Source organism: Scylla paramamosain, chromosome 48 (genome assembly GCF_035594125.1).
Source record: "Scylla paramamosain isolate STU-SP2022 chromosome 48, ASM3559412v1, whole genome shotgun sequence".
In the NCBI taxonomy this organism is placed as follows: Eukaryota; Metazoa; Arthropoda; class Malacostraca; order Decapoda; family Portunidae; genus Scylla; species Scylla paramamosain.
The window spans coordinates 3,897,519-3,903,518 of NC_087198.1; the positions used below are offsets into that span (position 1 = coordinate 3,897,519).

General features: G+C 32.7%; 1 long non-coding RNA gene across 4 annotated transcripts in view; it reads left to right on the forward strand.

Annotated features, from left to right (window-relative positions):
• The window catches only part of LOC135095260 (uncharacterized), a 29,748-nt gene extending 27,984 nt beyond the window's left edge, over positions 1 to 1,764 (forward strand). The window contains exons 3-4 of one of the 4 annotated variants that reach the window (XR_010264184.1): positions 35 to 178; positions 1,627 to 1,764. This is a non-coding gene — a long non-coding RNA (uncharacterized LOC135095260). Of the gene's footprint in view, positions 1 to 34; positions 354 to 1,626 lie in introns of those variants that run through there. The other 3 variants (XR_010264183.1, XR_010264181.1, XR_010264182.1) reach the window with 3 other exon arrangements.
• The last annotated feature ends 4,236 nt before the right edge of the window (positions 1,765 to 6,000 follow it).

Below are 6,000 nucleotides of genomic sequence, written 5' to 3' on the forward strand. Positions count from 1 at the left end.
GCAAGTATCTAGATCCTCCCTGCTTTTTTTCCAGTTCTGAAGCACATCCCTTTTTTTTCAATTCCCTCAACGATGACAGTAATGCCTGACAGTTTTAAGCGCAGTGCATCCCATCAGTGGCATTGGTGCAGTCACCCCTTCCGTCAACGCAGTCTTCGAGGAGATCAACGCAGTGACGGTGACTAAAGCAAACTTACAAAGTCTTGTTCACATTTTTTTTATATTGCATTTTTCTATTGCATTTAATCGTGGCACGCCTCAGGATGGAGTGCACCCTCCCTGCACATATGCTGCCATGCATAGCCGCCTCCTCCTCTCCATGAAGCACCTCCTGCACCGCTGGCCTCTCCATCAACAACTTCTTCCATACATTAGGTTAACAATAACAATTGTAGTTATAATTATAATGTTGTTGAATATATTATTATTATTAATAAAAATATTGATAGAAATAAAGAAAGTAATGATTATAGGTAATAAAAATGATAATTAAAATGACACTAATGAAAATTAAAACAATTATTATGTTAGTAATAATAATAATAATAATAATAATAATAATAATAATAATAATAATAATAATAATAATAATAATAATATGTTGGCGTGGTAGCCGGGCGGGTGGCGAAGCCTAGTGGAGCAAGGGTGGAGGTGATGTGCGATGAGTGGAGTTTGCTTGCTTTGTGCATCCGTGTATTTTTTTTCTTTTTATTTATTTATTTATTTTTTTTTGTTCTGGAGTTTGCATCAAGTTTAGGTATACAGAACTACCAGTGCTAATATATATATATATATATATATATATATATATATATATATATATATATATATATATATATATATATATATATATATATATATATATATATATATATATATATATATATATATATATATATATATATATATTCTGGTGTAGTACTGCACTTAGTGAGGAATGGTGACATGGGCTTGCGAGGGTTATATATGCAAATGCATGCTTTCACTATATTTAAACATAAGTGCATATTTGTCACTTTCTTTTCTTTAACACGATATATTTTTTGAGTTCTTATGTGTTTATGATGGGTATTCCACACACGTAATATTATTCTTAATCATAGTTTCTTGTAATTGTCATAGTGAGCAATTTAAAACAGGTTTTGAGCAGGATTAGGGTGCACACTTCGTAAGCGTCAGTCGTACACTCAGTTTATACGGTGTAAGGAAGTGTATTGGTACCTTATACACCAAAAACTTGTCTGCCTGTTTTCTTTCCATGTTCTATAAATAACACATTACCACTTACAGTTAATGAAAGAAATGTACCGGTGGTTTTCTGTCTTGTTAAGGATTATGTTGGTACAGTGTTTAATAGAAAAGTGCCACTCAGCCACAACTTTTATGTAAAAGTAAGTCTTTGTAGTTATTACACCACTGCACAAAACTTATGTCATTTCCCTGTAGATTTTCTTGGTATTTTATTCCAGTATACTCAAGCCCACGGGTGATTTCTTTAATTGATTTACAGGCCTCACGTACACTTTTTTCTTTGTCAGTGTCATACTGTATTTGCAATGATCAGTGAACTGCTGGCTGATGCAGGTTTAGTCTTCTCTTGGGGACTTATTGTCTGCATGCTGACAGCTTGGATCAGCAGAGGAGTCGACACCACACAGCTCTACGCTCTTCCCCTGTGTCTCAGCAACACTGCGCTGACACTGTCTGTCAGATGAAGGAAGGAGACAGCAAGCGAGGGGTTGAGGCTTCAGGGAGTTTTGACTCGTTAAGCAGGTAATGTTCTTGTTTAGAATAAAAACACTTGAAAGAAAAGTAATTTCAGTTCAGAATTCCCATGAAATGAAAGTACAAAAAAGCACATAGAAGGCTTTGTGTTAACACTGATTGTAGATGCAGTTATGGTAGAATATTTGCGGGAAAAAGAAGCTGTGTATAAAAAGAAGCTACATATTAAGTGTCTTGTTGGGATGCTGTGCTTCTACGTCGCACAACATTGTTGCGCCCCTCATCTATAACACTGGCTTTTGTGGGTTCAAAGGAAAGCTTGGATTTTGTTTTTTCAAATTTTTGCTTAATATATATATATATATATATATATATATATATATATATATATATATATATATATATATATATATATATATATATATATATATATATATATATATATATATATATATATATATATATATATATATATATATATATATATATATATATATATATATATATATATATATATATATATATCCTCAAGCAATCATATGCAACTTCCGACAATAACGAAAAAAAATGTTGTTTCATCTCTCTTTAGATAAATTCCATTAAAAATCTCGAACACTTCACATTACACTTCCGATTCAAATCATTTGACATGTTTAATACTCAATGATAAATCACATCCTACACAAACCTCGCAACTAACATTCAATGAGGAACACATCCTACACCTACCCAATCCCTCTCTGTCAATATATATCACCAACATTTTACTATGACTGCATTACAACTGTCTGGCTTTACTTACTGGTACTGAGACAGGCGGCTTGCCCATCCTGACCCTCTTTGGTCTGACAGCTCTGTCTAGCTTATCTCTCTGTCTGCTTCTGTCTATTCCCTTCTTCTACACCTCATAATATACACGTGAGGTTAGAGCGACCTTTTGCCCCAAGAAGGCTTCCGTTTCTGTAAGGTTTATTTTCCAATACTTCAATCACACAGTTCATTTTCCTGTATCTTTCAATAAGGTTGATTTTCAAGTAACTATATTTATCTCCCCGTACTTCGATCATACAGTTTATTTTTCCTTAACTTCCAATAAGGTTCATTCTCGAGTACCTTTGGTAATCGCATCTTCTAGTCAGGAACAAGGAGGCGGCGACTCCTATGGTGTTCTTTCTGTCCATGTTGTCCTCGTTATCAGATCCCGTTGACTTCTGCTCTAATCGTGTACTAATTCAGTGATACCTAGGTATCTCTTCTTGTAATCTTGTATTAATCTCCGGCTATGTTAGTCTTGTGATGACTCACCGCATCTCTTCGGTGGTCACGTCACGTCTCTTATCTATCAAGGTGGTGATAGCTTCTTGGTATATGCTTTCGTTTTTATCATCGTCTTCCCTCATTTATTCTTTCTACTTCTTATTTCCTTTTTTATTTCTTATTTTTTTATATATATTTTTTTTATTTTTCTCTCTTGTTACGTGTTTCTTTTCTTCTTGTTTTTTTTTTTTTTTTTTTTGCGTTACAACACGCCTCCCTCCTTATGCTCGCGCGTCCTCCCGCGACTGGTTACTTAGCTAGGTGTTCGTTCCCTCATCCGTGGATGTGGTGCAGGGTGTGGGTTTGGAAGGCCCGCTTCATGCTCCCGGAACCAGGGGAGCCATCGGTGCGGCCCTCATCCACGCCCACGAACACCAGGGTGATCCCAACAGCCAGCATTGTCAACAGCCAGTTGTACCTGTCCATGTCCTGTGTGGCTGATACCTTTATCAGGAAGTGCATGTTATTTCTACATTGTGTAGAGACAAAAGTACCCATCAATAACTCCTGGGAAGGCATATATTAGCAAAATTCATAACTTCCGAGTTTAGAAATAGAGCCTTTGTGGCGAAAACAAAATATAAAATTCAATATCTTGACTAGGAAGAAGAGATATCAACAATCAATCATATTTTTCTACAATAGTTATATCGTAAGGCAGGAAAATCAGTTCTGAGTATTTTCAATATGACTACAAGTCTGATGCAGTCAGAAAACACTTGTATTTATAAAGAAATAATGGAAGGGAGGTCATCCTGCGGACATCAGGTGTCGGCAGGAATCTCATCTCTTAGAGGAATAAACATTTCATTATGTGTTTAAATAATGTGCAGAAGGAACAACAATAATTATCTAAAAGCATGTACCTTCATCATGGTTTTTAATCACATCATAAGAACAATATGAACTGCTGCAATGGACGCAATAGCCAACTGGACAACATCAGAGTCTTATATATAAGTAATGACTTCCCTTTATCCATAGACACAAATATTTTCATCTCATTTATATTCTCTCAATCATTTTACGAGTAAGTAGCAAATTTTGACATTTTAGCACAAGATGAACGATCGTTAATATTTTAAGCACATCACTAATTGGAAATTTAACATTAACTTTTCCTTCCTCGCTTTTTGAAAATACAACACTGAAGCAATTATGCATCAAATTATCTGAGTCTGCGTTGCGTGCAATGTTTTTTTTCTTTTCCTTTTCTTCAGTTGAGTATTTTTCTTTTCTATCTCGGATAATTTTTCGATCATTCATATATATATATATATATATATATATATATATATATATATATATATATATATATATATATATATATATATATATATATATATATATATATATATATATATATATATATATATATATATATATATATATATATATATATATATATATATATATATATATATATATATATATATATATATATATATATATATATATATATATATATATATATATATATATATATATATATATATATATATATGAATGATCGAAAAATTATCCGAGATAGAAAAGAAAAATACTCAACTGAAGAAAAGGAAAAGAAAAAAAACATTGCACGCAACGCAGACTCAGATAATTTGATGCATAATTGCTTCAGTGTTGTATTTTCAAAAAGCGAGGAAGGAAAAGTTAATGTTAAATTTCCAATTAGTGATGTGCTTAAAATATTAACGATCGTTCATCTTGTGCTAAAATGTCAAAATTTGCTACTTAAAATGATTGAGAGAATATATATGAGATGAAAATATATATATATATATATATATATATATATATATATATATATATATATATATATATATATATATATATATATATATATATATATATATATATATATATATATATATATATATATATATATATATATATATATATCACGCATCAGTGTATACTTTCTTTCAATTATATGAAAAATCTCTCCATCATATTCCATCATTTAAGGTCATCCACACATGATAACATTGCTATAATATCATGTTTTTTTTTTTTTTCCCGGGAATGTACTTCACCTTGATGTCAGCTTGTGCCATCAGTGTCATTTTGATATACTACACTGTGCGTCTAGCTGCAGACAGTACCCACTACAGGAGGCTCTGGTTTCTTGAAAACAACTTGTTACCCAACACGTAATTCTGTTTATTGAAATCGTTATTAATAGCAAGGAAGGAGAGGGCTTTCTCAGTGGTGCACTTGTCTATTTCAGTACTATGCACTTGCATTATCTCCTATTCTGATTTCAATTTATGAAACAGCACGAATTTTGTAAATCATCATTATAATAGTACGTGATATACGACTCTGACCAATGTCTTAATTTATCAAGATGCCCTTCCATAATCTTCGTAATCCTCATCAAGTCATTATCGCCGAATTTGCAGTGTATTTGGAGTGTGAGCTACAGAAGTTGCAAAACAGTTGTTCCATCGCCCCACTCTTAACTATTCTAACATAAACAATTCTCGTCATTTACTGGCGGCTAATTTTCACACTGCGAACTCAGACTTACGTTACCTTTTAAGACTTCTTCAACCTTATCTCTTTATTATTTTGAAAATCTACTCCTCTCTTTGCGATATCATTTAATATTTTTTACCACATATCATTGTACTTTGCAAGAAGGCAGATCAGCATGCTATCGTCTTTTAATACAGACACTTGTTGTTAACTACTTTTTGTGAATATACAGTCATGATTCCGTATGATTAACATGTATTTACCTTTCCACACTATTTATTTTTTTGTTACCATATGCTTAAATTCTCTTTACTCAGTCTGTCTACAAATAATTGATCTAATTGTAATTGATCTCATAGCACAAGCAGAAGCTGCAGTGATAACCTGATCTATCTCGCATTTCGTCACTGAGAGAGTCCCGTGAGTCAGAGTCTAACTAACAGTCCTTCTGTTGCATGAGCTACCACCGTTCCAACA